Genomic DNA, 25903 nt, shown 5'->3' with positions numbered 1-25903 from the left:
GTCAGACCCCACTTGAAGTACTGTGCTCAGTTCTGGTCGCCTCATTACAGGGAGGATGTGGAGCCATAGAAAGGGTGCAGAGGAGATTTACAAGGATGTTACCTGGATTGGGGAGCATGCCTCATGAGAATAGGTTGAGTGAACTCGTCCTTTTCTCCTTGGAGAGGTGTATAAGATGATGAGAGGCATTGATCGTGTGGATAGTCAGAGGCTTTTTCCCAGGGCTGAAATGGCTGCCACAAGAGGACACAGGTTTAAGGTGCTGGGGAGTAGGTACAGAGGAGATGTCAGGGGTAAGTTTTTTACTCGGAGAGTGGTGAGTGTGTGGAATGGGCTGCCGGCAATGATGGTGGAGGCAGATACGATAGGGTCTTTTAAGAGGCTTTTAGATAGGTACGTGGAACTTAGTAAAATAGAGGGCTATAGGTAAGCCTAGAAATTTCTGAGATAGGGACATGTCTGACACTACTTTGTGGGCCAAAGGGCCTGTATTGTGATGTAGGTTTTCTATGTTTTTTCTCTATGTTTCTAAACAAATCATAGTCCTCTTCGAAAGAGCTTGTTACTGAGCTGCAGATACTTTAAATGTTCTAAAAAGCAGGGAAACACTCTCCATCATGTTTTAACCTGGCCCCAAAATCATTGAGAAGTGTTTGTCATTCTGGGTTATCTCACCCTGATCTGTATTTTTGGCTCTCTTGATATTATGTGCTGAAATTCTACTTGTCTGCTTTGACACCGGAGTGAAAGAGCAGGAACAGATAAAATATAATTTGGACTATCATCCATGGGGTGGAAAAGGGAAGCGGAGCTTTTTTAAATAGTGAGAAGTAAATACGTTGGTATTTAGAAGGATCTGGGTATCCTGTTTATGAATCACAGAAGCTAACATGCAGATTCAGCAAGGAATTGCAAAGACAGGCAGGATGCTGGCCTTTATTGGTAATTGAGTGCAAGACAAAAAGACTCCTGGAAATTTCTATGGAGAATGGGGAGCAGTCTGACTGCTTAAATTACAGTCTACTTTTGGAGCCTTGAATGGCAAGAAATTGCAAAAGGCTGCAGAGGATTGTGGACCCAACAACTCTATCATGGGTCACATCCCTGCCCAGTATCAAGGACTTCTTCAAGAGGTGTCGGTCATCTTAAATGCTCTCACCATCGGGACATTCTCTCTTCTCATTACTACCATCAGGCAGGAGGTACAGAAGCCTGAAGACCCACACTAAATGATTTAGAAACAACCTCTTTCCTTCTGTCATCAGATTTCTGAATAGTCCATGAACACTACCTGAATATTCCTATTTTTTTTGTTCTGTTTATTTATTTTGTAATACTTAGTCATTTTCATGTCAGTACCGCTGTGGCAAAACAACAAATTTCATAGCATATACAACAGTGATAATGAACTTGATTCTGATTCTGAAAATGATTGCATGGTATTACAGTATTATCCTGGATACTGATAAACCCAATAAAGGCTTCCCCAACTGGCTTTACATTTGACTATCTCAGAATAATTGCCAAGATGAATTATGACTATAGTACATACCCTAAGCAGCATAACTCCTTACTGCAGCAGCAATCACCAGCCAAGGTTTAATTCCTGCACAGCTTGTAAGGAGTTTATATGTTTTGCTCATGACTGGGTGTGTTTTCTCCGGCTTCTTCGGTTTCCTCTCACATTCCAAAGATGTATAGTTAGGGTTAGCGAGATGCAATTACTGTACATGTGACTCTTGTGAGACTGCACAGATTTGGTCTTTGTAGCAAAGGATATCCATGCAGGGGTGCCATGGCAGCGTAGCAGCTAATATGATGCTATTACGGTTCATGGCGTCAGAGTTTGGAGTTCAGTTTCGATGCTGTCTGTAAGGGGTTGTACGTCCTCACCGTGAACGCAATGGTTTCCTCCCATATTCCAAATATGGACCAGTTAGTAGAGTCATTGGCCATTGTATGTTGTCCTGCAATGAAGCTATGGTTAATTGATGGGTTGCTGGGTGGCAGCGATTGTTCTGCTCTACATCTCTAAATAAAATTAAAATAGTGGGAGTGTACTGACGGTTCATCTTATTGATTCCTTGGATGGTGAGTTTGTCCATGTGGATAGATTAGGCAGAATGGTTTTGTATTCTTTTGAGTTTTGATCAGGGATTTCCAGCCTGGGGTCCACAGACCCCTGGGTTCATGGTAGGGGTCTATCGCATAGAAAGGTTTGGGGACCCCTGGCTAAATGGCCTCACTGAAACATACAAAATTCATATCAAGATTCAAGGATGATGTTTCTCCTGGCTGCAACCCAGGGGAAACATCAAAATAGAAGATAATCTTTCCGGACTGAGATGAGAAGACAATTTTCACCCAGAGGATAGTAGACAGTGAATATTTGGAAATCCTTCTTTAAATGAGTTGTGTGGGTTCAGTCAGTGAGTACATTTAAGACAGTGATTGTTAGACATTAATATTACAGAAATTGAGGGATATGAATTTAGTACCAGAAAGTGAGTTTAGAGTAGAAGATCATAGAAACATAGAAATCTACAGCACATTCAGACCCTTCAGCCCACACTATTCTGCCGACCATGTAACCTACTCTAGAAACTGCCTAGAGTTTCCCTACCACATAGCCCTCTATTTTTTTAAGCTCCATGTACCTATCTAAGAGTTTCTTAAAAGACCCTATTGTATCCCCCTCTACCACTGCCACTGGCAGTGCTTTCCACACACCCACCACCCTCTGTGTGAAAAACTTACTTCTGGCATCCCTCTTGTACCTTCTTCCAAGCACCTTAAAACTATGCTGCCTCGTCTTAGCCATTTCAGTCCTGGGAAAAAGCCTCTGACTATCCACATGATCAATGCCTCTCATCATCTTATACACCTCTCATCCTCTGTTGCTCCAAGGAGAAACAGCCAAGTTCACTCAACCTATTCTCATGAAGCATGATCTCCAATCCAGACAACATTCTTGTAAATGTCCTCTGCACTCTCTCTATAGTATCCACATCCTTCCTGTAGTGAGGTGACCAGAACTGAACACAGTATTCTAAATGGGGTCTAAATAAGGTCTTATATAGCTATAACATTACCTCATGGCTTTTGAACTCAATCCCACAGTTGATGAAGGCCAACATACCATAAGCCTTCTTAACAAAACTGTCAACTTGTGCAGCAACTTTGAGTGTCCTATGGACACGGACCCCAAGACCTCACTGATCCTCCACACTGCTAAGTGTCTTACTATTACTATTACATTCTGTCTTCAAATTTGACATAATGAAATGAACCACATTGCACTTATCTGGGATGAACTACATCTGCCACTTCTCAGCCCAGTTCTGCTTCCTATCGATGTCCTGCTGTAACCTCTGACAACCCTCCAGACTATCCACAACACCCATAACTTTTGTGTCATCAGCAAATTTACTAACCCACCTTCTCATCCAGGTCATTTATAAAAATCACAAAGAGGAGGGGTCCCATAACAGATCACAATCTTCCATGCACAATATGAACCATCCACAACCACCCTTTCCCTTCAGTGGGCAAGCCACTTCTGGATCTACAAGGCAAGGTCTCCTTGCTTCATTACTTTGTGAATGTGGCTCACATGGTGAACCTTATCAAATGCCTTACTGAAAACCATGTATCTTCATCAATATGTTTTTGACATCCTCAAAGAATTCTATCAAGCTCATAAGGCACGATCTTCCTTTGACAAAGCCATACTGACTATCCCTAATCAAAGTATGTATCTCCAAATGCTCATAAATCCAGCCTCTCTGAATCTTCTCCAACAACTTGCCCACTACTGAAGTAAGACTCACTGGTCTATAATTTTCTGGATTATCTCTGCTCCCTTTCTTGAACAAGGGAACTATGTCTACAACATTCCAATCCTGTCCCTCCGTACATCTCCCATCCATATTGATAATGCAAAGATCGTTGCCAGAGTCTCATCAATCTCCTCCTTTGCTTTCCACAGTAGCCTGGGGTACATCTTGTCTGGTCCCAGCAACTTATCTAACAATGCTTTTCAACAGCTCCAGCACATCCCCTTTCTTTATATCTATATGCTCAAGTGTTTCAGTCCACTGTACGTCATCCCCACAATTGCCAAGGTCCTTTACACTGGTGAATACTGAAGCAAAGTATTCATTAAGTACCTCTGTTACCTCCTTCAGCTCCATTCACGTGTTCCCAATCTGATTGGTCCTATTCTCACACAGCTCATCCTCTTGCTTTTCACATACTTGTAGAATCCTTGTGGTTTTCCTTAATCCTACTTGCCAAGGCTTTCTCATGGAGCTTCTAGCTCTCCTAATTTCATTCTTGAGCTCCTTCCCGGCACTCTTGATCAGTAATGACTTTATTGAATAGTGAAGAATAGTGAAGGGTGCATGGGGTGTCTAGGGATGGACAGCCCCTCTGGTGGAGGGCTTGCCGTGTCCTTTTCAGGGCAGCTCGTCCACCATTGGCCCCCGCCTGGTGCTTAGCTCTCACCTGTGGCTCCAAGTAGCTGCAACACGCGCAGCGGCCACACCCCGGTAAACCGTCTCGGCAGACGGGCCAAACCAGCTGAGGGCAGCCGACTGGTCTTCGACCCTCGGTGAGGTAGGGGATCTGCCTGTCCCAGCGTGTGAAGTCTGGCCCTGGCGGGTTGAGCGGCAGAGACAATTAATGGTCCAACGGTCAAGAAGGCAGGCCAGCAGGCGTTTGTGGAGCACTAAGACCACGACAAGGCACTTAGACATCCTGGTCATCCTCTGTAAGACAGTGATGTCTTTAAACTCACCCAGCAGGAGGCAAAGGCAAACCTGTCACAAGCATGATTTCCCAATATGTCAGAGCGGTGTGGAGGGAAATCGTTCACCAACTGGAAATTCCAGATTTGACCTAACGACGACGACAAAGCAACTATAATAGCTGATTGACCTTCTTCTGTTTGTATGTTATGTTCTTCCAGCATGGACAGCTTCTGCCCAAGTATCTTGTAGGCATTGTGCACAGTATTTACCTTATGTGTTGCCTCATGGCAAAGCAAACAAGTGCCACATTTGCAGGCAGACATTAATACTGGATTACTGGATTACTGGATTTTTGCAAGCAAAATACTTCTATAATTCTTTTAATAACCTGGGAGTATTTTTGTATTGATGTTCTCAATTCATTCAGTTTGAAGTGCTGATAAACAGATGTGGTACTTGGATTTCTTGGAGCCTTTGACAGAGGGTGTAGAGTAGGCAGGGAAATTTGCGAAGCAATGAGGGAGTGTGACGAAGTGTTTCAAAACCTGTGAGAGAGTGAGAGACAGCATGTGAGTGTAGGGAGGAAGTTTGTGAGAGAGTGAGGGAAAGAATTTGTGTAGGAGTAAGGCAGTGAGAGAGGGAGAAAGGGCTTTTTTGTGGGATGAGAGTTGTTCAGAGAGACGTGTTGTTTCCTGAAGTAGTATAAGTGAGGCATATTTTAGCTGTCGGAACACCAGCGTCACTATTTGGAATTGGAACCAGGTTTATTATTGCTGACGTGTCAAGAGGAATAGTGATTGGCTATGTTAACAGAGAGGACTCATTGGGTCTTTAACCTCGACGGTAGATAATGTAGGAACTGGCTGGAAGAGCACAAGATCAACCTACTAATACTTGCAATCTCTGTACTTGGAACTTAATCTCAGCATGGTGCACACAAAAGTGGTTTGCATTGACATGAATAATCGTAGGTTAGCTTTATGACAGAGTTATTCCTCCTCATCTAGTCATACCTATCTCCTCCTCGCTTGCACTCCTCCCACCTTCTTATTCTGGCTTCTGATCCATACTTTTGGGTCCTGATAAAGGGTCTCTGCTTGAAATGTTGACTATTCTGTGCCCCCCACCCCACCATAGATGCTGCCTGACTTCCTGAATTCCTCCAGCATTTTGTGTCTGTTGCTCATATTTAAGAGCAATTTAAGTTCCATGAATAATATCTTCTTGCAAAAAAACTTGCATGGTATTATACTTACTTCCTGTCACCTTCAACATTGGGATACTCAATATTCAGGTTCACCAAAATAGAAAAAATTTCAAAGTCAAATTTATTATCATCGTTGTGCATGTCACCACATACAATGCTGAGATTGTTTTTCCTGCAGGCATACTTAGCAATCGAGAGAACAGTAACTGTAAGCAGGATCAATGAACAATAAGCTATGCAAATGCAAATATAAATAAATAGCAATAAATAACGAGAGCATGAAATAACAAAATAAAGGGTCCTTAGTTGAGACCATCAGTTGTGGGGGTGATGCACCATCAATAACTCACTCTGAGACGTAAGGTGAGATATCGGCTTTTATTGACTGGAAGAAGGAACAAGCAGTGAGTGACCACCATACTACATCCTGGAGACTGAGAGGCCGGTCTCAGGCCTCAATCGCCTTTATACCGGGGTCCGTGGGAGGAGCCACAGGAGCAGTCAGCAGGGGGCGTGTCCAGACAGGTATATGTAGTTCACCACAGGGGCACCAGACACAGTGTAGTTATCCACTTTTATTCAAAAGCTTGATGGTTGAGGGATAGTAACTGTTCTTGAACCTGGTGGTGTGGGTCCTGAGGCATTTGTACCTCCTACCTGATGGCAGCAGCGAGAAAAGAGCTTGCCCCTGGGTGGTGAGGATCTTTGATGATGAACGCTGACTTTTCTATGCCAGTGTTTCATGTAGATGTGAGCTCAGTGGTTGGGAGGGCTTTACCCATGATGTACTGGGTAAATGGGGCCATTGAAGATCCTGTTTAGAAAAAGTGCATGTTAGGAATGGAGATGGGAAAGACAATTAAACACCTTGGTGGCAAAGGTTAGCAGATGTATTCCTTTTTTACATACAGGACTGCACCTCAAAAATGTAGACCCTTTGTTGTGCAGTGAACAATGGAAAAGAGAAAAACAGGAAAGGAGCTGTTTGTAAAAATTAAGACCTGTGAAGTGAGTGAGAACAATATGAAGACACAGCTAAAGAGATGAGCTTTGAAAAATGTATATGTTTCTATGGTTAGGTGATTTGATTATAGGTAGTTAGCAGAGAATGCAAATTTGTTGGTTCTGTCAATATCTCACAGAAGAACAGAGATTTGGTGAAATGTCAACCGGGAAATTGTTTACCTCTCCATGGTAAGAGGCAATTCACTCTGGGTAGAGAAAACACAACTAGCTCAGAAGTGAATGGAAGGAATTTTTCAGATTTTGGTCAGTGGTGAAAAATGTGAAGAATCTGATGTAGCATTTTAAAAAAGATCATGTTTGAGATCTGAAAGATAAGGACAATATGTACTGTTCATCCATTAACTTTTTTGTGAGCAAGTAGTGGCGAGATGCCATTTTCACTGTTGCAACTCTGCTGGTGAAGGTGCTTACTTATACTGATTGAGAGGCAGTTCCAGTGTTTAAAATGAGTGATGGTGAAGGATAGAGTCAGGATAACATGTGACTTAGAGAAAAACCTGCATGTGGTGGTGTTCTCTTGATGTCCATGTCCTCCTTGAGGGGAGGTGGGGGGCAGCATAACGGATTTTAGAGGTGCTAATGGAGTTGCTTGAGCAAAATAGGGCAATGAACTTTGGTTTGATACACACTCTGGAGGGAATACATGATTAGGGTGGCTGGTGGGATGCCAATCAGTGGACCTTTGATCTGGATAGATTGAACTTCTTAGGAGTTTTTGGTGGTGCCCTGTGCAGGATCTGCAGAGTATTCCAAGACTTCGGGACATCAGGAGGTGAGGCTCTAACTGCAGGATTATTGGACTCTGACCAACTCTTTCTGACAAAGTATTTATATGGCTGGATGCCATTGAGATTGATGATTTCCAGGAGAGCTTGGATGGCAGACTGGGCATTGTTATGTCATTGTATATCAAAGGTAGGTGATTAGACCTGTTTGTTGGTGTCCATTGTCTGGCTATATTGTCTATTGGGGCATGAATCATTGCCAAACCATGCCTGAATGCTTTAACCTTATGATGGAAGGAGTGTTGAAGTTCGTTGGGCGGGGAACAGCGCGCTGAAGAACTCTTACAATAATGCACTTGGGCTAAGACAAGATAAGATAAAGATTAACGATGCTTAGCACCTATACATCGAAACAAGCAGTGAGGTGCTTCACTTGAATCAACACCTAACCTGGTCCGAAGATGTGCTGGGGACAGCCCGCTAGTGTCACCAAGCTTCCAGAGTTAACATAACATGCCCACAACTCACTAACCCTAACCCTTTTGGAATGTGGGAGGAAAGTAAGCATGAAGAAAGCGAATGGCGTGTTGGCCTTCATAACAAGGGGAGTTGAGTATAGGAGCAAAGAGATCCTTCTGCAGTTGTACAGGGTCCTGGTGAGACCCCACCTGGAGTATTGTGTTCAGTTTTGGTCTCCAAATTCGAGGAAGGACATTCTTGCTATTGAGGGAGTGCAATGTAGGTTCACAAGGTTAATCCCCGGAATGGCGGGACTGTCATATGTTGAAAGATTGGAGCGACTGGGCTTGTATACACTGGAATTTAGAAGGATGGGAGAAGATCTGATTGAAACATATAAAACTATTAAGGGATTGGACATGCTAGAGGCAGGAAAAATGTTCCCGATGTTGGGGGAGTCCAGAACCAGAGGCCACAGTTTAAGAATAAGGGGTAGGCCATTTAGAATGGAGTTGAGGAAGAACTTTTTCACTCAGAGAGTTGTGGATCTATGGAATGCTCTGCCTCAGAAGGCAGTGGAGGCCAATTGTCTGGATGCTTTCAAGAAAGAGTTAGATAGAGCTCTTAAAGATAGCGGAGTCAAGGGATATGGGGAGAAGGCAGGAACGGGGTACTGATTGTGGATGATCAGCCATGATCACATTGAATGGAGGTGCTGGCTCGAAAGGCCGAATGACCTACTCCTGCACCGATTGTCTATAAACAGGAGCACCCGGAGCAATGAGATGTCGTCACAGGGACAATGTCCAGACTCCTTACAGACTGTGGCAGGAACTGAACCCCAGTCTTCTGTTGCTGTAAAGGGTCATGCTAACCGCTATGCAACTATGCTGCCCTCTGACAACCACATCTTCTTTCATGTGAGCTGTGATCTCCATTGCTTGAGAGTCTTTCCTTGAATGGAAGTGAAATAAAGGAAAGCGTTGTTGCTAATTGTCTAAAGAAGAGTGAGTAAGGAAAGCAGTCCTTGGAGTTAAAGAATGTAAAGGGAAGGCATCTATCAAAATTTACTGGTATCCGGAGAGATCCCAGAGGTTTTGAAATCCACACAGATATCATCATTAACCAAGCCAGCAAGGAGACAGCAAGCAGGAAGCAACAGGCCACAGGGATTGACAGGAATCCATTGTTAAAGAGGTAATATCAGAACAGAGAGTAAATTATAGGACAATCAAGCAGAGGCAACATGTTGTTATGAAAGTGAAATTGTCCTTAACAAGTTTTTTTAGAATTTTTTAAGGATGTAATAGACAGAAGATGTAATGTATTTAGATTTTCAGAAGAATATAAGAATTAGGCCATTCAGCCCATTGAGTCATTCAGTCATGTCCAATTCATTTCCCCACTCATCCCCATTCTCTTGTCTTCTCCCCATCACCTTTGAAGTCCTTATTAATCAAGTATCTACAACCTCTGGTTTTAATATATCCGATGACTTGGCGTTCACAGTTGTCAGTGGCAATGAATTCCTCGGGCTAAACAAATTCCTCTTCATTTCTGTTCAAAAGGGATGCCCTTGTGTTCTGAGGTTGTGCTCTCAGGTCCTAGACTCCTCCACTATTAGAAGGCACTTTATAAGATGCCGCAGTGTTTGGGATAACGTATCGACATGGATGGATAATTAGCGATCTAGCAGAAAATAGAATCAAGATAAATGGATCATCTTGAGATGGGCAATCAACATCTTAGAGATGCTAGGGACAGTAGTGTTGGAGTTCCAACAATTTATAATCTGCATTGATGACTTAGTTAAATGAATGGGCAATAAATTGGCAAATGGAACATAATGTAGAAAAATGATGTTTGTACTTTGGAAGGAAGAAGGAAAAAGCAACTGTTCCCCCTAGACAAAACCGAGCTGGGCAAGTCTGAGGGTTACACTTAAAAGGAGATAGACTACAAGTATCACAATGGAAAGGGACTTAAGATTCTCTAGACAACATTATTATGCTCAAAGCAGCTATAGATATAACACATGTATAAGGATATACTGACCTTGGTCAGGAGCAGCCTGGAGTAATAGCTGGACTCCAACGGTTAAATTATTAGAAGGGATTTCACAAGGGTTTAATAGTTTACAACAAGATTTGCTGTGGGATTCTGATAATAGAGTTAACACAACATTTATCAACATTTAGAAACTGTGATGGTGCTTGCCACTAGCTGAACTCTAGGCTGTTTTGAGCTAGCTAGGTTTAGACAGTGGCAGTAAAATTAATCATCACATAGAAGATGCTGTTCAAACTATTGTAGTTCAGAGTTTTTAAAACATTAATGAAAGTACAATTGCATCAGTAAAATTGCATCCTTTCATGATGGAGCAGACTGTAGAGTATAGAATAATATAGGATGGAAATAGGCCATTCAGCCCAATCGTGATGCCAAATTAAACTAACCTCATCTGCCTGCATATGATCTATAGTCCTCCGTCCCTTGCTATGCCCTCTGGTATTTGATATTTCTATCGTGACAGAATGATGCTGGCTATCTACCTCATCCATACCTCTCATAATTTTATAAACCTCTGTTACTTAGGCACACAATCATTGGTGATTCAGGAATAGCTTCTTCCCCTCTGCCGTACTATTCCTAAATTGACAATGAACCTATCTCACTTTTTAAAAATGTATGTGAGTTCTATTTTTGCAGTATTTTTAACCTAGTCAATAAACATAAATATATATTTATTTGATTACAGTAATTGATTGATTTAAGTACTTTGTTTTTCCTTCCTATAGTATCATTGAACTGCTGCTGCTAAGTTAATAACTTTCATGACACATGCTGGTGATAATAAACCTGATTCTGATTCTCAAAAGACCTCAGATAGTGCTCTTTGGAGCAGCAGAGTTGTCTTAGTCTATGACTAAAAGTGTTCCTTTGTTCAGCCAAGGTGGCATGCAGAGGGTGAGAAACATTGTCCAGAATTGCCAGGATTTTCCATAGGGTCTTTTGTTCTCTAAGAGCTTCCAGTTTGTCCAGTTTGACTCCGATTACAGAGCCAGCCTTTCTAATCAGTTTATTGAGCCTGTTGGCATCACCCGTGTTGATGCCATTGCCCCAGCACACCACCGCATAGAAGATTGTACTGGCGACAACAGACTGGTAGAACATGTGAAGGAGAGGCCTGCATACTCCAAAGGACCACAGTCTCCTTGGGAAGTAGAGGCGACTCTGGCCTGTGTGTACTCTGATCTTTCTAAAAAAAAAATTAACAGTTTGTCAGACATGACCTGCCATATGGGCTTATCAATAATAAGCCCATATGGTGTAACATATAATAAGTTTATTGCAAGTAAGTAACAACCAAATCAGAAAGTTCTGTTCATAGCTGTATACTTAAATGTTACCTTTAGGGCAATTGATAGATCAAGATTCAAGATTCTAGATTGTTTAATATCATTTCCAGTACACAAGTGTAAAGGAAAATGAAATAATTGTTACTCCAGATCTGATGCAGCACAAAAAACACATTAAGGTAAGAAACATAACAATAATTAAAAAGAAGCAATAATTATAAATATGTAAGATAGCTTATATATGTTGATTGTATGGTTATAAAGTGACGCTAGGCGCAGGTGTGCCTGTACATAAGGTGACTGACAGGAAATAGTAAAGGAGTAGTGGTTGGGGGTGTGGAGGCAGGGTAAGTGGGTCAGGCATGTCTCTGTCTCACCAGGGTATGAGGCCTGCTTTAGCTTGCTTGTTGAAGTGGTGTACTGGGGTAGTGTGCAAGCAACTACTTGGAGCCACAGGTGAGAGCTGAGTGGTCCGGCAGGGACCAAAGGTGAGTGAGTTACCCTGGAATATACATGACTGCCCACGTATATACAGCAGTCTTATCTATATGAAATATTGCCTGGGAGCAGTAAATAGGAGTAGCTAATTAATTTAAGACAGGAACACAACTATTTTGATAAGACACCTCAGGAAAACGCTTTATAACTGAATTGACATGCATTCAGTAAATGGAACAGTATACTTTTGTGGATAAAATTAACACAAAAATGATTCCAAGTGGGCACGGAGTGTGCAACTATGAATTATGATGGAGTTTAACCTCATATTTTGTGACTAAAGTAAGTAATAAATCTGTAACAGGCAATAAAAACAACTTTATTTGATGTTCTCGTGCACTTCAGTTCAAATAATTTATTTTTCTTTCACCTCTGTCAACGTGGACTGCTTTTCACTGATTTTAACAGCTTTTCTTAAAACAATATACTACCTGAAGTCATTTTTAAAAAATTATAGTTTAAGATTTTTCAGTGAAAGAGTTACAAATTCCACGTTCATCAAATATTGCCCTTTTAAAGGTAATCTTTCAGCTCACAGATAGAAGGCTTGCTCTTTCCTTTGCCCGACAGGCATCTATCACTGTATCTAATTACTTGAACACAAAAAAACATAGCAACAGAGTCGTGAAATTATGCATCCAGTGAATGGCTACATGTTTCTGATTAAATTCTATTTCTTATGTTTTCTGCAATCATGTTACTGATATGTCCTTTGTAATTGCACATGTCAAAATGAATGCCTCTTGTAAGTTGTACTATGCTACAATTTTAATTTAGAGTGAAAAACACTTGTCAAGTTGCCCTCCTGGCACATTGCAGTGGGTCATGACATTTGCATCCATTGAGGACTCAAGGTTAATAAGTGAAAAGTCTCCAAATGATAGTTTGTCCTTGGAGTGCTGTGGTAAAATTAAAAGAGAAAATGCAATTTAAAAACATGAAGTAAACAATTACCTAACACTTGTATGAAGTATATATACAATTTCCCGAATTCTGTCCAATTACAATATAACCTCAGGCAATGAATTTTAACGGCTAATCCTGTGTTGATGATTAAAATTGAAATGTTGTAAAAAAATCAATTCTTGTGACATTTTTAGCAGAAAAATAGGTCTTACTGCTCACCTACAATATGATTGTTGTTTGAAGTAACATTAAAACATTATTGTACGAGGGGGATTTCATTGTTGAGTTTTCTGTAATAAAGTGTGCATTTCTTCAAAGAATTGGAATAGATGAGGTAAGGATCATTTGGTTGGAAATTTATATTTCCGTCAAAAACACTGGTTGGTTTCCTGTACATACAGTAAATATTCATTGATATTGATTTACAAGACACAAATTTAAGGGTAGCTGAACAAGTTAATAAGTAAATGTTTCAGTTTTGCATTGATGTATATAACTAGTAGCTAACAAGCAAGAGAAGTAGAACGCACATTGTTAACTTATAGAATGGTTGGTGCTATTGAAGTCCAAGGCAGAAAGAAGAAGTTATGAACTTTCTAGTTACTGATGATCCTCTAATATCCCCTCTGCTGAAGTTCATGAATCAATTACTACCTTTGAGATTCATGTCTCAGTTCTCTTAAAATCCCTTACACCTATAGTCAACCTGTTACAGTCCCAGTTAAAATCCCCAATGATGTCCTCTGCAATAGTTGTGAATCATCGCCAAAAATGTTTCTCTGATCTCTGTGCATTTGGCCATAATCCTCCCCTTGAATTCACCTCCTCTAATGCCTTTCTCTGTTATTTGGTTCTGTAGGACTGCACTGGATTAATGCAAATGAACTAGCGCATTTCCAACAACAATTTCTCATCCTTTCCCGCACCCTCAAGGATCTTACAAAGATCCAACCTTTGTGCAACTATTTTCAGCCATTATGTTAGCACTTGAAGTTATTATTCAAAAACCTGAAGATCAACTTGGAGAGGATTTATTCAATATCGAATTTCAGATGAATCATTTCAACAATAAGGAAAAATGAATTTTTGGCCTTTGCAGATGGCTCTAATGGGCTTTAAATGAATCCTCCCAAAAGTTAGACTTAATTAAGTCACTGTAAGATGATCTCAAGGAGTTTACCTTAAGCAATTATCTATTTAAACTATTCATTTCCCACCACAAACATTGCCGCTCCTTAGGCAATGAAGGGTTCAGATTTGGCTTGTCCTCTCTGTACTCAAACGCATGAATACACTTCTAAACCCTTTCCCTCTGCATGAATTGACAAATTTCTACTTGTGTTCTGTTCCACCCTAACTCTGGCTCATCCTGAATTGCATACTTGTGATTGTTTCAGTTTCTGAAAGCAATACTTAAGATCCTCATCCTTTCCTATAAATTGTTCTAATGTCTTTCCTCTTCTACATGTACAGTCTCATTTAGACTCCTATTTCATCATGAATTCTGTCTATCACTGGTTCATATTTTTTCATTTGTCTCACCTAAAGCTGTTTTCTTTGCCTCTATTCGCCTCCTCTGAATCTCTTTTCTAAACCTTTCCACCTTCGTACTGCTCTCAAAAACCACTTTTGATCTTTTGACCATCCTGTGATATTTACATTAAAAAGGTTAAAAGTAGTTGTGCACAGTTTTGGTCTCCAAATTTGAGGAAGGACATTCTTGCTATTGAGGGAGTGCAGCGTAGGTTCACAAGGTTGATTCCCAGGATGGCGGGACTGTCATATGTTGAAAGATTGGAGCAACTGGGCTTGTTTACACTGGAATTTAGAAGGATGAGAGGGGATCTGATTGAAACATATAAGATTATTAAGGGATTAGACACGCTAGAGGCAGGAAACATATCCCCAGTGTTGGGGGAGTCCAAAACCAGAGGCCACAGTTTAAGAATAAGGGGTAGGCCATTTAGAGTTCAGGAAAAACTTTTTCACCCAGAGAGTGGTGGATATGTGGAATGCTCTGCCTCAGAAGGCAGTGGAGGCCAATTGTCTGGATGCTTTCAAGAAAGAGTTAGATAGAGCTCTTAAAGATAGCGGAGTCAAGGGATGTGGGGAGAAGGCAGGAACGGGGTACTGATTGTGGATGACCAGCCATGATCACATTGAATGGTAGTGCTGGCTCGAATGGCCTACTTCTGCACCTACTGTCTATAATCTAATAGAAAATAGGTAATAGATAATTCTGATATTTCAGCATGTGACAGAGACATTCAGTGGCTATTTTATTAGGTACCCTTGTACCTCTACTCATTAATGCACATATCCAATCAGCCAAACATGTGGCAGCAACTCAATGCATAAAAACATGTCGTCATGTTTAAGTGGTTCAGTACTTGTTTGGATCAAACATCAAAATGGCGAAGAAATGTGCTTTAAGTGGGTTTGACCACGGAATGATTGTTAGTGCCAGACGAGGTCTGCTGATCTCTTGGGATTTTCATGCACAACAGTTTCTAGAGTTTACAAAGAATGATGTGAAGAATAAAAAGCATCTAGTGAATGGAAACATCTTGTGGGTGAAAATGCCTTGTTAATGAGAGAGGTCAGACTAGTTCATACTGACATGAAGGCAACAGTAACTCAAATAACCTTGTGTTGCAACAGTGGTGTGCAGAAGAGCATCTCTGAATGCTCAACACTTTGAACCTTGAAGTGGATAGGCTACAGCAGCAGAAATCCATGAACCTACACTCAGTGGCCAATTTATTAGCTCCAGGAGGTACCTAATAAAGTGGCCACTGAGTGTAAGTTGCCTTATTTACTGAGACAACATTCAGAAGGGTCTATGAAATAAGTTCATTCACTTACTCACTGAAGTTTTACTGATTTAAAAAGAACATTTATACAAGCAAGAGGAGAATTATCTCAAATATATATATCAATAACAATACATACAGAAGGTGAAACAAACATTATCAAAATCGTGCATAGTATTAATCTGATATAGAATGTATAATAAGGAAAAAGATAATTAATTCTCCTCTTATCAATTCATAAAAAGAAAAAAAGACATTTTGAAATTTTTATATGAAACCCCCCCCCCCCCACTATTCTCTACAAACAAACACAAAAAAGAAAAGAAAAGGACTGGGCAGTCCATCTTGAGAGTAAAACCAAGAAAAGAAAGACTTTCTGATCAAATCCAAAACTTTGAAAATGTAACTGGAAGAGAGTCAGAACAAAAATCAATAAATCAAATCATATGAAAATATTGAATAAAAGGTCGCCAGATTTCTTCAGATTTAAAGGATTATCAAATGTCCAACTTTTTATTTTCTCTAAACTTAAACAGGACATGATGGAGGAAAGCCAACAAAAAACAGTAGGTGGATTAGGATCCTTCCATTTCAGTAAGATGGCTCTCCTAGCCAGTAAAGTTGAAAAGGCTATCATCCGCTGAGCAGAAACAGGAATATATCCTGCTTCCGATGGAATAATCCCAGAAATTGCTGTAAGAAAATTTGGTTGTAAGTGCAGATCCAAGACGTTTGATAAAGTTTTAAAGCAATTATCTTATCAATCATTTGGCAGCAACTCAATGCATAAAAACATGCAGACATGGTCAAGGGGCTGAGTTGTTGTTCAGACCAAATATTGGAAGGGAGAAGAAATGTGACCTAAATGATAGTTGGTGACAGACAGTATGGTTTGTATCTCAGAAATACCGATCTCCTAGGATTTTCACACACAACAGTCTAAAGCTTTTACAGAGAATGATGTGAAAAACAAAAATAACCATCCGGTGAGTGGGAGTTCTGTGGGTGAAAATGCCTTGTTGATGATAGAGATCAGAGGAGAATGGCCAGACTAGTTCAAGCTGACAGGAAGACAACAGGAAAATAAATAACCATGCATTACAACAGTGGTGTGCAGAAGAGCATCCATGAATGAACAACATATCAAACCTTGAAGTGGATGTGCTACAGCAGCAGAAGACCAAACTGGGTCCACTCCTGTGTTTCATAAGGTGGCCACTGAGTGTAAAATCTGCATGCAAAGTGAATAATGTGGTTTCCACATTAAATGGCAACATGTGAGCATCCTGCATTGTATATTTGAAAATGTTATAAATCAAGTACATATTGTTGGAGAAAAATAATCAATAGGCCAAGTCAAATCCAATGCATTCCTTTCTAATTCCCTCACACCAGCATATAATAGTCTTCCCATTTTAGGTCAGAGGAAACTGATCACTGGTCTATCACTACCTAGGATATAATCAATCAATTAAGCAACTAAATAAATAACGAGCAGAAATTAAATCTTTGATATTCTGGTCTCTGTGCATGGTTAGCATAATCTTTTACAGAGCTAGCTGTAAGACTGGGTTTCCATTTTAGGGGCTGTCTATAAGGGATTTATATATTCTTGCCGTGACCGCATGTGTTTCCTCTGGATGCTCTGGTTTCCTCCCACATTTCAAAGACATACATTTAGGGTTAGTAAGTTGTGGGCGTGCTATGTTGGCATCAGGAGGTGACAAAACTTGTGGTCTGCCTTCAGCATGTCCTTGCACTGGGTTGGTCAGTAACACAGATGATGCATTTCACTGTATGTTTCAATGTTTTGATGTACTGTAACAAAGAAAGCTAAGCATTAAAAAATCTTAATGTGTGTGTGTGTATGTGTGTGTGTGTGTGAATTCATGCGAGGCTTGTGCGAACGCTATTGGTGCCAGGTGGAAAACAGCCTAAAAGGAATTTAGAACAAAACTACAGATCTATAAGGACAGGTTTTCGGATAGTTTAGACAGACACTTTTAGATGAGAATTTGAACAGCTAATGCATACAAGTGTAAGCACCAAAGGCGGGCAAAATATTCAGCATTGATACAGAAGGGCTCGCTTCTATGCTGTACATGTCCATGATTCTATGATATGAGGTATCAGTGAACCAGTATTTGATATATAAAGTCAAGAACACTAATTAAGTAATATACGGCATCCAGGACACTGAGCTCTCTTGCTACAGTGCATAGTTAATTTTATTTGGAGGACAGAGTTCAAAAGTTACTGTCCATTTTCTTGGCGAATAAATCTATCTGTTCACATTTCTGCAAAATAAACATTTTCATTATTTCTAAAACAAAACATTTTATTATCTGTCCAAGTAGCTGGGAAACATTCAGATATTTAAAAAAAGAAATTTCATTTTACAGCATATTCAGACTCAAATACAACCAAACAAGCTGCAGTGTTCATGCAGGTTTTTAAGTCACATCGGTATAGAAGCACACTTAACAGAATTATTTTCTAGGTATTACTATATCTGGAAAATATGTGTGTTCAAAATGGTAAATCTTTGTAATATTGATTTTTCCCCACAAACTCAGAGGAGATGTTTTCTCCACATCATTAAGTACAACAATATGTTAAGGCAGTTTGAAGTTGTATTTTACTGGTGCCTTGCAAAATCTTCAACTTAAAGGCTGGTATTTAAAAACACAGTCCAGCACTTGTATCTGACAGAAAGATCTTGCTTGTCTTCTGTTTAGTTTCTGCAGCGGCCAGACATGTCTTCTTATATGACATACAGCTTGTGTAACCAATACTGAGGCTTATCAATGCAAGGCTGTTTTTGAAAAGCCCTCAATAGCTGTACTGACATTAAGGCATGAAGGGCAGCTTCAGTGAAAGTAGCTCATGTACAAAGCTGATGAGCGAAAACGGGACAGCTTGTAGACCTGGCAACGTATCACCTGTCACCATGTTTCAGTTGCATCTGGCCCATTCTCTCTTTAAGGAAAGGCTGGTGTTCAGGCATCCTCAGAGTCATCTGTAGCTGCAGATTTATTTCCCCCTCAATGCCAAGTTACAACCCTAGTGAAGCAAACAATAAACTCAGAGATAGAACATGCAATGTGAAAATTAGTCAGCACTTTTCAGTTTCGGATTTGAAAATGACTTGTAAAGTCGAAGTAAAATAAATTCAACCAAAACACTTCTTTTGTTTCATTCTCATCCTTTACGGGTAAACCCATTTTTAAAATAATTTGATCTTTTCTTTCCTAGCCAAATAGAAATTATTTATCTGTCCTCTCCTCATTAGAAGAAACACAAATTATTATAATTATTCCTCAAAATTAATGTGCCCCGTTGAATTGGTTAGTTGATGAAATGCTGAGAAAATCTGCAATTCTAGAAAGGTGGATGAAGGCTAATTGGAAGGCTAAAATGAACTCCTCCAGTTGGTAAGTCACAAGGATGTGAATTATAAGCTGGTGATACTATATTACAAAGACCACACACACACACACACACACAATTTGATGGAGACAGCAAATGGAATACTTAGACATGGAGTACAGTATGGATACAGGGCCCTTTGGCCCTATCCGTCCATCGTCCATCCCAACAAAAGTACCCACCCAACTTCCCCCAACCTCCTCATTTGGCCCATATCCCTCTGAGCCCCACCCCTCCATGTCCCTAACTAAGAGTTTCTTAAATGATACTGTTGTTCTTATGTCAGCCACTTCCTTTGGCAGCTCGTCCTATATACTCATCACCCGCTACATAAAAAAGTTGACTCTGTATCCCTTTTAAATCTTTCCACTCTCACCCTAAACCTAGTTTTGCACTCCCTTACCCTGGGGGAAAGACTGTTCTCCTTATCTATCCCTCTCATTACATTAAATACCATCCCTCATTCTCATATGCTCCAAGAAATAAAGATCTAGTCTGTCCTACCTCTCCTTCTAATTCAGGCCTACTAGTCTTGACAACATCCTCATCACAAGTAAAACCCTCCCCACCACTGAGCCCAGGAAACACTGTCGCAGGAAAGCAACATCCAACATCAAGGACCCTCACCACCCAGGACACACTCTCTTCTTGCACTTCCATCAGGAAGAAGGTACAGGAGTCTTAGGACTCACACCACCAGGTCCGGGAACAATTTCTACCCCTCAACCATCAGGCCCTTGAACCAAAGGGAATAACTTCACTCGCCCCATCTCTGAACTGCTCCTTATGAACACGCTTTCAAGGACTTTTCATCTCATGTTCTCGAGATGTATTATTTAATTATTTATTATCATTTCTTTATTTTTGTATTTGCACAGTTTGTTGTCTTTTGTACATTGGTAGAATGCTCAAGTTGGTTTGACAAATGCCTAAGTTGCTGCCAGGAATCCACCAGCAAATCTGCATTTTGCACATTCAGATGTGGGCACCCCGGTTGGCACAATGCTATTGCAGCTCAGCGTGCTCCTGGTGTTCAGAGTTCAATTCCAGCACCATCTATAAGGAGTTTGTATGTTCTCCCCATGGGTTTCCACCAGGTGCTCCGGTTTCCTTCCACGGACACCGGATGCACCAGTTGGTAGGTGAACTGGTCATTGTAAATTATCCTGTGATTAGGCCTGTGTTAAATAGATAGGTTGCTGGCTGGTGAGGCTCATTGGGCCAGAAGGGCCTGTTCCATGCCGTATTTCGACATAAATAAATAATAAAGATACAGATCCTGTAGGTTTGAATTTTCTCCATCTGGTCCAGTACGACCTCTGGAAAAGCTTCCCTTAGGCAACGTGGCGATGCTATTCTAAACTTCAATCACAGACGGATGCGGGGTTTGAATGCGATCACCTCTTGCCAAGTGAAACCAAGCGACAGAGGGTAGGTGATAGCAAGGCTTCGTTTCCAGGTGAACTCCATGCCTTCCACGCTCAAGTTGACCATCAAAACATGGAGGAACCTTCATGAGCGTCAGGCTGATCTACAGGCTGAACCGTTCACTGAGACCTTTAACCTCCGCTTCGGCAGTCTGAGGTACTCATCTGCTTCAAGCAGGCTTCAACTATACTAGTGCCTAAGAAAAGCATGGTTACCTGCCTCGATGACTATCATCCATTAGCACTTGCATCCACTGTGAGAGGATGGTGATGAAACGTATCATCTCTTGCCTGAGAAGCAACTTGGATCTGTTCCCGTTTGCCTGCTGGCACAACAGCTCCATGGCAGATACCACTTCATTGGCTCTTTGCTCAAATCCAGAACATCTGAACAGCAAAGATGCATACATATCATCCCCTCAAAACTAATTAATAAGCTTCAAGACCTAGGCCTCAATTCCTCTTTGTGCAATTGGATCCACGATTTCCTCAATTGCAGACCCCAGTTAGTTCAGGTTGGCAACAACATCTCCTCCACAACCTCTCTTACTCAGGAGCACCACAAGGCTGTGTTCTTAGCCCCCTACTTTACTCGCTTTATGCTTGTAACTCTGAAGCTAAGCACTGCTCCAAAGCCATATTTATTGCTTATTTATTATTATTATTGCTTTCTTTCTGTGTTTGCACAGTTTGTTGTCATTTGCACACTGGTTGAATGCCCATTGATGCGGTCTTTCATTGATCCTATTATGGCTATAATTTGTGTAAGCCCAGATATGGTTGTAAATGATGACATATATGTACTTACACAATAAATTTATTTTGAACTTTGAACTCTTCCTATTTTATTTCCAGTTAGTTCCAAACTTGAACTTGGGTTATTCAATAATTTTTATGAAGTCTTGGCTGCTTGATTACAAGTTGTGGTTAATTCTGTAGATGCTGGAAATCCAGAGTAACACACATCAAATGCTGAAGGAATTCAGCAAGTTAGCAGAGAGTGTTGGCCAGAAACGTCAAATGTTTATTCCTCTCCATGGATGCTGCCTGACCTGCTGAGTTCCTCTGGCATTTTGTGTGTGTTTAATTTATATTAAGTTTGTTAAAAAAAATTAGCTTTATTATTGAAGAATACTTAAAAATACCATAAGTGACTCATTTTGAGTTATATTCTGAAATGAAGATATATGGTTGAGTTGAAAGCTCTAACATACAGCAATCAGATATCAGTATGCAGCAGAGTCACAGCCAGACCATGTTGATTTCAAACCTGACATTTGCAGTGACATTTTCATCTGAAATGTGAATTGTACTTTTAATATGTATTTTTGTAGGCTTTGAAATGAGCACCGTCAACACAGGTAGTTCTATTCTCGCATTCTGGGATAATTGGCAACATTTCTAGCATAAATTAATTAACTTTACTTAAGAAAGCTGAGCAAGTCCGGATGTTTTTTAGGCTGGTTATATTAAATTCAGCATCCGAGTTAGTGTCTAACACAATTAACTATGAAATGTCTTATATCTTCTATAATGAGGAAAAATCCAAAAATAAGTTAAAAGGTAAATTGGAAAATATTCAAAATACAGTATAATTTACTGTTTTCATTCTGTATACACTTCCTGTCTTAGAGTGATGGGAAAAAGTCACAGTCGACAGCAAGCAAATGGTAGTCATGAGTTATATCAAGGGACGGACAAGCAAAAGTTTTGAAGAACTTATTAGAATTTCTCAGATTAAAGACAGATGGAAGACCATGAGTGCTTATGTCATACGACATGGCACATAATGATAATGATGATGATACTTTTCAAAGTGAGAGATCAGTGATGGGAAAACTCTTATCAGGTTTGCCTTGTATTGTGATTATTCCAAACTACCAAAGCTGGCATCATAGATTCCTTGTTTACTTAGAAATGTGTTAAGAGTGGCCAAGAGGGCTCTGCCATTGTGGTAAGAAATCTAGCGGTAGGTTTTTGCATCTGCTAATATGTTAGCCAATTTATTATTATTTGATGAAGCGACTCCAGCTTAAAACATTATCTCTGGTTCTCTTTCTACAGAAGTGGCCTGACCTGCTGAGCATTTCCAACATTTTCTGTTTTTATTTTCGATTTCCAGCATCTGCAGTTTTGTTGTGATTTTATTACCATTTCACTCTGGGCTTAATGAAAGTGTGATGAGAACCTCAAAGACAAGGAGCGAATCAAAGCTTTCAACCTTGAAATCAAAGATGAGCTTTGATTTGAGAAATCAAAACTGAGAGAATCATTGGTGTCTCTCTTGACCCCCACTCTCCATCCAGTACATATACCAGGAGCGATATGTTCACAGATCCCTCACATCCATCCCAAAATAGCTTTGACCTCATACCATAACAAAGAATGCACTGCGGTGTAAGAACAAGGACTACCACACTGGGTAACTGTTTCTTCGCCCGAGCTGTGGGACTTCTGAACTCCCTGCCACCACCCAGTACAAAGTATTTATGACAGTGGCAGTAGCAATATACTGTTGTATATTGCACCATGTGTTGTAAATGCACTTTATGTCAACTTGTACATCTACAGAATACTTTCTTTATCTGCTCAAGTTATGTTATGTGCTGTATGTGATATATCTACTGTGCGTTGTGCCCTGGTCCCAGAGGAGTGTTGTTTCCTTTACCTGTATAGCAAAATACCTGAACTTGAACTTGAATGCAGATGGAAGAAAAGGAATAAAAGGTCTTTGAAAGTCCATGTAATAGCTTAATGATGTCTTGTTTAATTTTGTCATTGAGCAATTGAACAAATCAGTGACCACAAAGAAGACTTGGCTGAAGGTGACTGGGCAAGACCAGCAGCAGGACTATGTGTTGTCACACTCCTGAATTCAATAATGGAAATTTTGAAGTGTTCACCCAGCTAAGTAGGGACAGGTTGAAGAGAAGAATATATCTTCTTCAGCCTTCTGTTTGGAACATCATTTTCCTTTTGTCTTGTCAAACCAACTGTACAACATTACAAACAAGAGAAAATCTGCAGATGCTGGAAATCAAAGTAATATGTATGTTATCTTCATAACATTACCCCTCACCCTCATCCCTCTGGTTCTATTTCCTCACATTCTATATATAGATCCGTCTTTGTACTACTTGATGCCTCTCCCTGAAAGCTACGCTCATCATCTGCAGTTCTTGGGTGAATGTACTTTTGTAGTCCCTTACAGGTATGGTCTTTCCCATTAGCTCAGAGAACACAAAGCAGGAGGAGGAGGGAAAAGCTAGAAGTGGGCTTCTATATATCTTGTACCTGAAACCGCTGAGGACAGGTACTAAGAACAGTGGTTTTCACATCATTGTCAAGTAGACATGAGGGATGGGTCCTTCAAAAACCCTGTGACACGATTATATATCAGCAACCCAGAAGTCATATAATACGCCATGAGTCAAAATGATTATATCTAAATAATGTAGCAACATTCAAACATTCACAGCTTTATTCTACCTTGCAAAATCTCTATGGTATTATGTTTGATCTTCTAAAATATCTACATCCCAGAACATGATAGCAGTCTGGATCCCCCAAACATAAGAGAGTGCTTTAACTAATTCAAAACATCCTTTAGGATTTCTAACTGTGTGACGATTGTCCCATAGACTACAGATTCAATTCAGTAACTGTAGTTGAAACATGACTATGGAACTTTGTTATTTTCTTTCAGCAAGCTAATCTTCTCTCTCTTTTTATTAATAATACCTTGTATGTAAGCAAGATCCCTGTGTAAAAAATATATTGATTTTGGAGGGGGTGGGGTTTCTGCAGAGGATCGAAATAAGCTTTAGAGAGTTGTAAACTTTGTCAGCTCCATCATGGGCACCAGCCTCCATAGTATCCAGGACATTCTCAAGGAGTGATGCCTCAAAAAGGCAGCATCCATCATTAGGGACCCCCATCACCCAGGTTATGCCTTGTTCTTTTTGTTCTCATCAGGGAGGAAGTACAGAAGCCTGAAGACACCCACTCAATGATTAAGGAACAGCTTCTTCCCCTCTGCCATCTGATTTCTTAATGGACATTGAACCTATGAACACTACTTTATTACATTTTATATTTCTATTTTCAGGCTACTTTCTGAAGTTAACTATTTAATATATATATGTAATTCCCATTTTTCCATTATTATGCATTGCATTGTACTGCAAAGACAACAAATTTCACTACATAAACCAGTTACTTTTTGTTTCTTTTTCTTTTCATGTGTGTGTGTGTGTGTGTGTGTGGGGGGGGGGGAGGGGGAATTACAACTAGAGGGTGAAGTGGTGGGGGTGAGGATTGATGTCTTTCTTTCAACTTTTTCTATGGTTTTCCGTATTTTATGCCTACCTGGAGAAGACAATTCTCAGAGTTGTATTCTGCATGCATACTTTGATATTAAAATGAACCTTTGATATTAAACCAGATTCTGATTTTATTGCTTAACTTAATTTATATTTAATAAAATTAATATTTATATTAAGTTTTATATAATATATATATTTATATTTGAAAACCTACTATGATATCTTTCCAAAGCTAATTGAACAGGATTGTTGTTTTTCACCTGTAAGAAAGAATCCTTTAAAATGAGCTCTAAATCAGGTTTCAGCTTTGGAAGTGCATCAGCAATGTATATTTGTGGAGGTGAAAAAAAGCAACAAAAGAACTGATGGAAGTGAAGTTTTTTGTTCTTTCCCAGTATTGCAAAGGGCCTTTGACTTGAAACATTAATTCCGTTTCTCTTTTCATAGATCCTGCCAAAGTGGCAGAACATATCAGTTTTTATTTCAGATTCCAGTATCTGCAATTCCTTTGTTTCTTTATTTTTACTTATTAAGAGATACAGCACAGAACAGGCCCTTTCGGCCCAGCAACCCACCTACTTAAACCTCGTGTAACCACAGGGCAATTTGCAATGATCCATTAATCCAGTAACCAGTACGCCACTCTGGCTGTAAAAAGCTGCATGTGGTTTAAGAACATAATAAATCGGAGTAGGAATAGATCATGTGACCCCTTAAACCTGCTCCATCCTTCAGTATGAACATGGTCTCAGATTTACTTGTTCTCCTGCTCAGTTTTCAGAAACCTTGATTTCCATCTATCGTCCCCATCTACAGTATTGCAGCCTTGAATATATTTGTTACTTTCCCTAAGCTGTCAGGTTGCTTAACATTTCCACCCATTTACCCACCCTACCACCACTATATCCACATCAGCAACTCCTCTCCACTGTCCCTCAACAACCTTTGCCCTCCCACATACACTGCCACTTTATGCTT

The sequence above is a fragment of the Hypanus sabinus genome, chromosome 20 (assembly GCF_030144855.1).
Source record: "Hypanus sabinus isolate sHypSab1 chromosome 20, sHypSab1.hap1, whole genome shotgun sequence".
NCBI lineage: Eukaryota > Metazoa > Chordata > Chondrichthyes > Myliobatiformes > Dasyatidae > Hypanus > Hypanus sabinus.
The sequence above is the reverse complement of the archived record's forward strand: the minus strand, read 5'-3'. Positions refer to the sequence as shown.